We start from the raw sequence: 12,630 nt of genomic DNA, 5'->3' as shown, positions 1-12,630 counted from the left end.
TAGGTAGGTGGCTGAGGTGCTGTAGTGATTATTTGTTTTGTTTTTGGGGCGTACATTTGTTTGGTGGGTATGAGAGTTTTTCATTTTAATTTATCAATAATAATTTCGATAAACTTATTCTTATTACTATAAATGCTTTTTTTACGTAACCCGCACTAAGAGTTTCTGCTGTGTCGTGGGTGCGTTTACACTTGACACCCAGATACGAAACAACAATTTGTGACTCATAAAAAGAGTTGAACTCGCTTCACGCTGCCATATGCCAATCGTACAGTGCTTAAAATATACTGTATACGATCTCCAAATGATATGTCCACGCGAAGTAAAATAAGCCTAACTTATAATATCAGGACTAAAAACAGAAACCTACGATTACTTTTGTGAACCAACAAAACTTCATCTCATGATATTATCTACTATTCAGAAATACTATAGAAACTAGACAAACACTAACACACACACTCAACACACAACCTTCTTCTACACAATCGGATAAAAACCAATCTCGTCGCAATAGCCTCGACGATTTCCGCTGTAACATTTTTTCAGGCCCACATCTTTCCTGAACATTAATCCGATACGCCATTTAATCTAGTTTATTTCATTCAGATAGTTCGCGGCATACTTCTAACGCCCACTGACATGGAGCTAAATGTCTAAATGTTCTCGAAATTGGCATGTCCGGATAACACAGTTTGTAAAAATAATATAATTTGAATGTTATTTTGGTATCATTAAATAGCCGGTCATAGGTGTCGAGTGTTTAGTTTAATAATTTGTGTGTGTTGGTTTAAATATGTACATTGTTTAACACTAATCACATCAACAGTCTATCAGACCAAAGCCTCTTCTCACACGGAGAAGGTTTAAGCATTAATCACCACGCTTGCTCAATGCGGGTTGGCGATTTCAAACTTATAATTAGAAAATATATTTTCAGGTTATTTATTGGCCAGGTTTTCTCACGATGTTTTTCCTTCATCGTTTGTCAATGATTTTTAAATAATGTTACAATATTGATTCCATAAAATATAGTTTATCCCATATAGCATTTGTAATACAATAACAGTTTCACGTGAAAATAAGAAAAGTCAATAAAGTCTATTTTAAATCGGCAAACAGAATGAAGAATTAATTTTAACTGTATCTTCATTATTCTTAATATTGTGACATTTATTTACTTGGATATGACAAATTAGCTAATCAAAACAAATGATATATTCTACTCAAATCTATGCTAACTACTAAAACAAATAATCTCATTAGCTACATACATATTTACTTCCATCCTAATTTGTTTTATAGCTAACATTCTTCCAAAATATATCGTGCGAATGTAATTTTTACGATGTATCAACAGGCTTAGGAATCGTTGTCCATTGTAAATTGCTTTTGGCAAGAAACCAAGAATAAATAAATGAAAAGCATAAAATAATTTCGCGATGATTGTTTAGCTATTGTCTTGTTGGTCTAGTGCTTCTATACGCTTTTTTATTTTTTGAGAGGGGAATATCATCCAATGGCTTCTACCACCTTGCGTGAGGCGAGAGGAAGTGTCAGACTCTTACTGATTAAAATCCACCCCGTTCCTAAGCCTGGTTTTCGAGCCGGAGCAGCTGGTAAACTCAGAGTTAGTCTGTAGCTCCGGATCAGGCATCAGCCCTACTGGGCCCCATCTGTGGTTCTGTTAAAGTTGGGCCCCAGCTTTGCTCACGTTAATTATGTATTATGGAAAAGTGAGATACTTCTTTGTATATCAGCTACCTGCCAATAAAAGTCCCGTCAAAATCAGTCCAGCTATTTCAGAGATTAACCGGAACAAACACGTATATTCTTACGTATTTAGCAAAAATCAGTAATATCTAGTATATTACAATCAGACCCTCCAATTTTATTTATCAGTTTTGATGTATCAAATAAACTAATCGCACTTACCTATTACTACTACTAACTACTATTATATTACAAATTTTAATAAAAAGTCACATTCTCCTTAATACAGACACGTTTAACTAAAGATTTAACGTACGTCTCACAGATTCATTCAATCAAAAATCATCTTATGATATTAAGCCACACAATAGCCTTCCATTATTTTGTTACGTATTGATCTTATTAATACAATAGACTAGCAATAGACATAAATAACGTATTGTTTCTAAGAATAGTTTCAGCCGTCCGTTTATATACTGATATGATGAAATAGAATACAGGTGAAGCTAGGAAGTGTCGAGTGCCAGCACTAGATACGAGCTGAGTCATTGGCACACCTGATTGGTACAAAGGTTGATGGGGATTAGGTTTTATGCATTAGATTTTTTAGAAAAAATAGTACGATTTAAATAGACCGGGTAAGCTATGTCTGGGAGAGCCATGCTTCGGCACGAATGGGCCCGGACGGCTCGACCGGAGTGATACCACGGCTTCACAGCAATCCAACGTGAAACAACGCTTGCTTTGTGTTTCGTTGTGTGAGTGAAATTACCTAAGGCCCTGTTACCAATTTCCAATTTTCCCAATCCCCGATTCCCTAACAACCCTTAAATTCCTAACCCCCAAAAGCACTTGTAACGCCTCTGGTGTTTCAAGTGTATGTACTACATGGACGGCAGCGATTGCTTTCTATCAGGTGATCTATCTGCTCGTTTACTGGCTTAGTCCATAAAAAAGCCAAGTATATGGTAGGTATACAGGGTGTCCCTGAAATCGACGTCCAACGGGCACTAGATGATCAGCAGGGTTCCAACTGTTATCAGAAAAATATAAAAAAAATCAAAGTCCTACAGTTTTTAAATTACGGCCACTTTTGTGTTATCCACGAAAAAGTGTGCCACCCTGTGCCAGTCTTTTGACTCTTTTTGCTACAAATCTTTAATACAAATCTTTTTTTTTCGTCTGCAGTCTTCCTTACATTATCCTGAATAGTGCTCCAGTAATATGGAATCATAAATTCTTAGCCAACTGCTTTAGATTGGAAAATATTGTTAGTTTTAGAGGAACCAAATACTCTGAATAAAATTTTCACCTTACTTTAAGTGACTGTACTGAATAAATTATGTATGGCGCTAGTAGTGGCAAATTTCACCAAAGTTGGCGCATTTAATGAGGATTATAAAATGGTATAGCACTTTGCAAATTATTTCTTAAATTCGACACAAAAAAAGATTTTTCAACGAAACTCCGTTTCGATGAATTTATTTGATTTTACTAATATTTCTTCTAGTGTACTCAAATCATACATTACAACCTCGTGTGCACTACACAACACTTTGCAAGCGATTTGCCATCATCATGTTGCAAATCAGCGAGGATCTCTTGTCAAACAACATTGTCTGTCTACTCATGATTTCGCTTGCAGCTTTCGTCGGCAATATTACTAGACTTACTAGAGGAACTGATGTTGTGTATCATGTTTCACTAAATAATATTGAATGATTGCAATATGATGTTCATAGTGCATCAAACACATTATCAAATGTGTAGTAAAATCAAAAGGAACGGACGCGGCAGCGTCATGTATACAGCATATCGACGCGGTAGTGGTATGGTGTACATGAGCCCTTACGCACAATTATTCGTCATATCCGCATCAAAAAAAAAAAAAAAATGGGTGAATCCTCCGATTAAGTTACGTGTTCATGCCTTGTGATCAAATGCGGGATGAAGTATCAAATATTCTTTAGTTTGTCGAGAAAGAGTTATTTGCACCGTTACAAGGAATTGCAGGTAAAGCAAAAAATAATTTAAAAAATAAATTATCAACACGGCGCAAAAAGGCCAGTTCTCAGCTAAAATGCCGAAGCCCGAGTACGATGGCTCGATATGCACAACACCAGTTCGTCTAGCGATAATATTGCCGACGAATGTTGCAAGCAAAATCACGGGTAAACAGACAATGTTGTTTGACAAGATATCCTCGCTGATTTTCGATAAAAAATTGCGTGCAAAGTGTTGTCTAGTGCATACGAGGTTGTAACGTGTGATTTGAGTACACTAGAAGAATTTTTAGTAAATTCAAATAAATTCATCGAAACGGAGTTTCGTAGAAAAATCTTTTTTGTGTCGAATTTAAGAAATAATTTGCAAAGTGCTATACCATTTTATAATCCTCATTAAATGCGCCAACTTTGGTGAAATTTGCCACTACTAGCGCCATACATAATTTATTCAGTACAGTCACTTAAAGTAAGGTGAAAATTTTATTCAGAGTATTTGGTTCCTCTAAAACTAACAATGTTTTCCAATCTAAAGCAGTTGGCTAAGAATTTATGATTCCATATTACTGGAGCACTATTCAGGATAATGTAAGGAAGACTGCAGACGAAAAAATAAAGATTTGTAGCAACAAGAGTCAAAAGACTGGCACAGGGTGTACTTTTTCGTGGATAACACATAAGTCACTGTAATTTAAAAACTGTAGGACTTAGAATTTTTTTTATATTTTTCTGATAACATTTGGAACCTTGCCGATCATCTGGTGTCTGTTGGACGTCGACTTCAGGGACACCCTGTATATGAAAATGAAAAAAGCTTTATGAAAATTCTTAAACATAATAAAATCTTTGAAAAAATATTGTCTGCTCTGGGGTTTTCTACTCTAAATTTGCTTCCGCATTTGTATAATTTGTAGTACTAGTGGTCGCCTAGTGGTCGAAATTCGACCATATACGATTTAATTTACAATACCACTTAACATACGTTCAAGGATAATTTTTATTTAACGAATTGCTATTAGTTTTGTAAAATTCAAATTAATATATTCCGGCGCATCGTAAACAGGAAAACTCTATTCATATGAGACGTGAGAGTATCATCGCAATCTGTCAATTTTGACGTTTTGTCAAATACGATCACATACTATGCGTGATCAGATACTATGCTATGGTAGTGTGTGTAATGTTTTATTTATTGATTTAATGTACTTCATAAGCATTATTTTTGAAAAATATTAGCGTTCTGTACTTCTCCTACACATAAACTATAAGTGTACCAAATTTTATGCTCATACGTCGGCGCAATTTTCGTAAAAAGGGGTCGAAAGGTATTTGCATCACGTATTAATATATAGATTTGTAGCTTAAGATTGACAACAAGAGATTATTACAAGAACCATTCTTTTTAATTGATACCCAGTTTCTTAAGTTGATTTCACTTGACATGTCATCACGTCATCTTTTCCGATACTGTATTATATTGCATAGTTTTGGCGGCCCATGTCGGATGTTTTGCACGCTTCATAGAATGAGAGTGACATAATGCAACTTGGGCTAACAGATGCCAAATAAAGTTGCTTTTAAAGTCATCAAAATATATTTAGAATTTATGAGTCATAAAGATATCTCTATACATAAAAACCAATTGCTCTTCGTTAGTCTCACTAAAATTCGGGATCGGCTGGACCGATTTAGCTAATTTTGGTCTTGAATTATTTGTGGAAGTCCAGGAAAGGTTTAAAGGTGGATGTTTGCCGAGTTCACTAGTTCAAGATAATTATTTAAAGCGCCGAATGTTTAGTGTATGTTATAAATTAGGAAAATACTACTAAGAACCAATCAATAGATGTTACTTTACGTTTATTTTGACGCTTACGCTTTAATTCTACATAGTTTACAGAGAAAAATAAATTAACAAAACGTACTAATCGCAAAAAAAAAACAATTTGTCTTACCTCTCAACCAAAAAAGTAGTAACATGTTGTCTATTCTCACGTCTACAGCTATTTTGCTTCACTATGGCCGCGCACCTGAAAAAAAAAACAATTTTAACTAAGAAAATTCGGTAGCATTTTGTTTGTAGTCTTTGATCTCTACAGTGATTTTCTTTTCATTTTGTTCTCGAAAATTGTCAGTCAAATGTATTGATTGTGGTAATTAAATTACCAATAATTTAATAGTAACTTTACATTGAAGAGTGTACCAGGCTAGTTGAGAATATTATGAATAGTATAAAATGCAGCAGTGTTATTAAGTTGTATAAAGTGATAGATAATGATAGATAGTGATAGATATTTTTTAAATAAAATGTTATAATTTTACTTTTTATGGAATCCTATTCCATAAATGAGCAGACTGGTCACCTGTTGGTAAGCGATCAGCCATGACACTATATATTCAATTACTTAGGTAAGTAAAAATACCTATCTTTAAATATTGTTAAGATTGTAATTTTCATAAACAATACACCACGGTTGGGAAGGCCTATGTTCAGCAATGAACGTCTCGTAGTTGATATGATGATGATTAACTACGATTAAAACCGAACGAACTTTTGTCAAAAATACAACATGCAATAATAACCTTCAACGATAAACCATTACACAAAACATTTATACATGTAAACATACATATGTATATGATTTCAATTAATCAAGTCCATTGATATAGTACCACAATAAACGCATGTTATTCTCCAAGGACTAACACTTAATGGCGTACATAAATTAACACTTAACTACCATATACAAATGATTAACATAATGACTTATGTATGCATAATATGTACAGCCGATCACGCCTTTAATTCCCTGTAGAAATAGACAGAGTTACTAATGATAGATCGAACTTTCTTTTGTGTGAATTGATAAAATACGAGTATACAACAATTGAAGATATTCAAATTCATTATATTTAAAATGTGTCTGACTAAACATAAAATCAATCTTATTCCTGGTTATATTATAACTTTCGTGAGACATCTTAAATTAATTATTATGTTTTTCGGCTTACTCGCGTAATTATTTGACGAGGAACACGACGCGGCGACTGTCGCTAGGTCGTGTGGCGTGGAATGTTGCTCATAAATATGAACCTCTATAGTATGGCTTGGAAACAGTCGAGTTTCTCGTCAAATAATTACGTGAGTAAGCCAAAAAACATAATAATTTTATTTATTGCTATCACCGTCAATATGTTTGGTCCTTTTTCTTCTAAAGCTTGAATTTACAAGCAAATTAAGGTCGAAGATAAAATAAAAAAATGCAAATATTTGATTAACAAGCGTTAAAAGTCAAAAGGTTGCACTTTTGAATTTTAACGCTTGTTAGACTAGATCAAAATTACTTAATTATTTTTTTCAGTATGATTTAACATGAAAACAAACATTAAAATATTACTTTTCTAAAACAAACCTGCCAAATACAAAGAACGATATCAAACGAACAAGTCAATGAATTTGCAAAAACTTTAATTAAAAACTTTCACTCGACTTTACGTTTCTTCGCAAATTGCCCGAATATTAATTTCCAATCAGGAAAATGCTTGAAATTTTAACTGAACATATGTAAACATTGAGCAATGTAAGGCGACGAAGTACCATTCACAACATTTTTTAATAATTACTCTTAAATAATTGACTGCACGTTTGGCGCGATGGCTATGCAACTGGCTGTCGTGCAACGTGTCACAAGTTCGATTCTCGCATGGGAATTACTTCATCATCATCACACATCACACCCAGATCCGAGACAACAGTTTGTGGATTACGCAGTATTGCTCCGTGACGGAAATCAAACCCGTTACATTGCACGGTAGTCAGTTGCTCAGCCACCGCGACAACCGTCCAGTATATTAAAACTATGAGTGTGTTACTTAGTATATTTTAGTATTTTTTTAAGTGTACGGTGTATGTTAGAGTTTAGTGGACCTTCTGTCCTTCTAACAACAACGTGTAAACGTTCCCTTTATGTTAATAACACAATTAATCTCCGCTTTTGTTGAGTCAAAGTTTCGTAAATTAATTTATGTACAGTAACTAATAGGTAAGCGACGTCGGCTTACATAGATTAACGAGAATTACTTAATGCTCACTTGCTCAGCTTAGGTGACTTTGAACTTGGGAAGTTGTTACGGGCCATTAGCCGTTAAGCGGTATGTTATAAGTACTAGTCATGTTTCTTAAAGTTTTCTTGACTATATTAATATGCCTGACTTTTTAACCGACTCCAAAAAAGAGGAGTTCTCAGTTGATATGTTTGTTATGTATGTTTGTTTGCTATCTCGCGTTTTGCTGAACGAATTTTGATGTGGTTTTCAGAATTGTATTTTTCAGACTTGGGTGAAGATTTTAGGCCGTAATAAATACCTGACCTAAAACCCTAAATCCTTCTATGTGAGAAAAGGCCTTTGGTCAGCAGTTGATATAATATGATGTTTGATAGATGATAGTCCCTACGCCATATAAATATGATAATTTATGTAATCAAATCACTAATAATAAGAATAAAATATCACATAATCATCATCTCACAACCAGACTTCTTTAACAAACAAAAAAATCTTAAAAACAGTTATAATTTATAGAGTCTGGCTGTTATAAACCTCAGCTGACATTAAAGGGGCAATCTTCAGTAATGGCTTGTCAGGCACCCATCAACCAGGTGTCTGCAGCGTCAAAGAGGTGTTTAAATGATAGGTAAGTCGGTTATATCTGATTTTAGTTAACGAGTTAATTTTTGGAACATTTTGAAAAAATATTTTTGTCCTTAATAGAAGTTTGACTGAGATAGAAAATGAGGAAAGATTTTTAAAAAGTTTTTACGGTGTTGAATTAATGATGATTATGATGAATGATCGTTAATCGATATAATATAGATAGAAAAAACGTTATTACAATATTATAATCAAAATCCCTAATTTCCCAGCACCTAAAAGACCGTCGACGCATTTATAACGCCTCTGGTGTTTTGGGCTTCCATGGGCATTGGCGATTGCTTACTGTCAGGTGATCCGTCTGCTCGTTTACCGGCTTATACCATAAAACATATCTAGTTTTCGAAGTGCACAATCATTGTTACCATTGTTAAACTATATAAGTTTAGAATAACTTTAGTAGGTCGTTCATGTCGCATCATTAAAACCATTCTACATCTGGCAACACTCAAAAAGCAATCACTAATACTATAAAATCTTGAATGCTTCCTAATCTTTAGTACTATAAAATGTGTCTATTTAACCACGAAAAATACGAACATTCAAACCGCATCTTTTACAGCATTCACATACAACAAATAGCTTCATAAATTTTGGCCAAGTCTAGAGTTTACGTGCGTACACGCGACAGCGCATCTGACTATAAATTTCTATTTTAAATTGGACTAGGATTATGTTGGCTTTCTCTGCGATTAGAGGTCAATTTATAATGGTTTTATAGCTTGAAATGCTGTCATCTGAAGAAATGGCAATTTGCGACGATATTTGAAGCTATTTCTAGTTTAAGTGTTTAGGAACAACCGTTATTAATTGTAGTTATTGTTTTAGTAATGTAACTGCTATTTTAGTGTTCTTAGTATTTATATAGAAATTGTATGAGGTATGTTTAATGCGATGAAGTACGATGCGATCTACATAAATGCGATGAATTTTGTATTAAAGAGGAGTGGTCATTTGAATACCTATGTACCTAGTTTTCTATTAATAAAAATTGACGTGTATTAGCTAGTTAAAACTGTCCATACCATAATTAAGTTTTACCAAATTAAAATTTGGGTTTAAATAATAAAATACCTAACCAAACACCCTATTTAATATACCTAAATAAATTTTAAATTTTAAGCCAAAACAAAGCAGCATTCAGCAGCTGATCTATCTCTAGTCTGAACACTGTTCTAACTATAAACACTCTCTTCACCGCAAAATATTTCAAGTATTCTACACATAAACAAGACCGTCAACAGTTGTGTTGAATCATGAACTCATTGTCTAAACTCCTTGACCTACTAACATTACATTCTTTCCATGACGTCACGACCTAACTTTTGGAAAACATCTGTCTTGATCTAGTTGACTAGGGCGGATTTGATCCTAGATTTTAGAGTCCGACTGATTTGTAAAATGCTTAGGTAACCTAGACAGATTCTTACGAGCTTCACTGAAAGTGTTAAAAATCTTAAAATAAACTTTGGTATTTGTGTTTGTTACAACATTTCTTTTCAGATTGCTCCTATTGCTCTAAATCATCTAGTTCCAATTTTAGCTTGTAATTTCATACCTAAGTTCGGTATAATATACCAGCTGAAATCAGGAAATGAGTTTTAACGCAAATGTCACCTAATACTAAATTGTGGGTTGCTTCTTGTGTCTGGTTGACTTTCAAAGTTCAAGGTAAAATAACTTAAAGTTATCTACACAATAAAATTAAATAGACATCGAACACTTTGTAATTATGCAATCCTATATCTACCCTAGTTTTAGCAGTTTTATCTTTCACTACGAAATTACCTACTAACTACTAAAATTAAATCAATAGTTAGCTCATAATTAGAAAAAAACAATTTGGATACCTATTTTTTAGGCTACAGAAATAAAAAGTTTCTATGTCCTACAGTTAGTAAACTTGCAAAGCGTACTTCAATCCTACTTATTACAGGTGCAAATTAAAGATTTTACAACTCTATATAATATGATATACACTAAATAAAAGTATGATTTTTTACATCGAATAGAAATAGTTAGTAGAAGTGTTAGTTAAATGTAGCTAAATAAAATGTTAGAAAGAACAATCTTAAAATAGATATGTCGCGCCTGGGCACTCTCCAATTTCACACACAGTAACAATGAAAAAAAAAAATCTTGTCACACGTTAAAATTGTCACCAATCGTCACTCTGTCACTAGCACTTAATATTAACATTAATGGCCACTAATTCATTAACTAAAAACCACAAAATAAATTACACGCCAACTAATTTTCACATTAAAATCGATTTGTTAATTTGACAGATCGAATGGCGGGAAAAATTTTCGTTAATCTGTCATTGCACATTTTTTTTTATAATGCAAACTTTTTAATTGGAACTTACTGTAGTGCGCGCGCCTAACGCAAAGATACTGCTTCTATTCAGCCCATCGCGTCTCGTTCGCTAAATTCTAAAAAAAGATAGACCACTCATTCGCGTGGAGTGCGGGAGTACATATCGGGACGACATTGTGGATTTTTTTTAATGTTTGGTGTCAGTACGTCTAGTTTCTTTTAGAACTTGACTCTTGTGATATTATGTCATTGGAAATAGGTCAGAATTGCACTTTATTATAATATCATGATAATTTAATAATAACACTACTTTTTCTATTAGGATTTCAACAAAAAAAGTATCAAATACTCTAATGAATATTTTCTTTAGATAAAAAAAGTCAATATCATGATTTTCTTACTTTTTCTATTTCATTTTCACAAACAAAATATTTTTCGTGAACTGATTACGATACTGAATGAAGGATTGAGTAAAAATATTTTAATTACCTGTATTTAAACCAACTTTCACCGTAATGTGCACCTCTGCCTACCCCTTCTGGAATAAAACGCGCGACGATACGATCTAAGCCAGCATAATACTATGTATTACTTGGTCACACTTTCGGAGCTGTGGACTACCTAGTGGGTTTACCGGGGCTCCGGCTCGAAAAGCAGGAGAAGGAACAGGGTGGTTTTTAGTCAGTAAGAGTCTGACACTCCCTCTCGCCTCGCACAAGGCGGAAGAAGTCATTGGATGATTTTCCTCCCTCAAAAAAAGGAAGATCATTTGGCGTGTGACTGTACTTTTAAATCAATAGCAAATATTACAGCACAAATTCACAAACACTCTTATCTATGACCTTCGTACGGTCATCCATCCATCGTTCAGTCATTAAATCATCCATTTTTCAATGCCAATCCAAAATAAATGTAGGTGACAGTATTTAAAAATAATCTTAAGTAATACATCCGTATTGGCAGTCATATTTCGTAAATACATTACAATTGAGTGCACGGGTATTGGCACAGATGTGAAAAGCGATCGATTTTACTATTCACAAAATTTTCACGTTTAGTTTTCCTGGCCAAAATGTTTGGACAATTTAGAATAGGTATTCCAATGTCATGGGATTTACAACAGATGGTGAGAGGATATTTAACTGGTTTGATTTTGCTTTCGTAAATTAAGTAAAATCACCAGAAATTGTTAAACACACAGCAAAAAATCCACACTACTTTGAAAATTAAGCCTGAAAATGCAACATTGTTAGTTTAGTATTATTATACAAAACATTTTTTTTTTGTTTTTCTTTTAATTTTTGTGTACATCTACATTTATTTTTATTTTTCTTTTTCTTATTTTATTTCACGTGTTGTTTGTGCCTGATGGTGTAACCAAATAAATGTTTTTTCGTTCTTTCTTTCTTGGATCTCGGTCACTTTCTTCGGTGTACCATACAATACCTGTAAAAGTTTTAAAACATGATATATTATATCGGAAGGAGTGCAGTTTCAAAGGGTTGTATCACCCGCCTTTTCCATGTTGCTCTAAATAGGTATAATTTGGAATTCCTCCAATCTGTCGACATAAATTAATCTCACTTAATTACTCATAATTTTATGTCTTATTCTAGTGGCCATTAATTTATTATTAGGTGTTACTTTTAGTTTAATTGTAGAATATTCTAAACATGTTCTTTGACTAAAGTAAATGCATATTTGCATTAATTTAGTGGTATCATTTATTTTACGGAATTGGTTTTATAATTATTAGTTTACTATAATTATGTAGTATGTAATATTATTATATTTTTAGTATTGTAGACCTTTGACCTAACTTTGCTTTAACACTAGATTCTTATTTTCGTATATTGTTGCTGCATAAAAGTTTTGCATCGCTCTA

At 33.4% G+C, this 12,630-nt stretch overlaps 1 long non-coding RNA gene across 1 annotated transcript in view; it reads right to left on the bottom strand.

Annotated features, from left to right (window-relative positions):
- LOC126912387 (uncharacterized) overlaps nucleotides 1–10,928 on the bottom strand; it is a 39,316-nt gene extending 28,388 nt beyond the window's left edge. Inside the window, exons 1-2 of the long non-coding RNA XR_007707077.1 lie at nucleotides 10,795–10,928; nucleotides 5,669–5,743 (exon numbers count right to left, since the gene is read on the bottom strand). This is a non-coding gene — a long non-coding RNA (uncharacterized LOC126912387). The remainder of the gene's footprint in view (nucleotides 1–5,668; nucleotides 5,744–10,794) is intronic.
- Between the last annotated feature and the right edge of the window lie 1,702 nt (nucleotides 10,929–12,630).

The sequence above is a fragment of the Spodoptera frugiperda genome, chromosome 2, assembly GCF_023101765.2.
Source record: "Spodoptera frugiperda isolate SF20-4 chromosome 2, AGI-APGP_CSIRO_Sfru_2.0, whole genome shotgun sequence".
NCBI lineage: Eukaryota > Metazoa > Arthropoda > Insecta > Lepidoptera > Noctuidae > Spodoptera > Spodoptera frugiperda.
The sequence above is the reverse complement of the archived record's forward strand: the minus strand, read 5'-3'. Positions and strand labels throughout refer to the sequence as shown.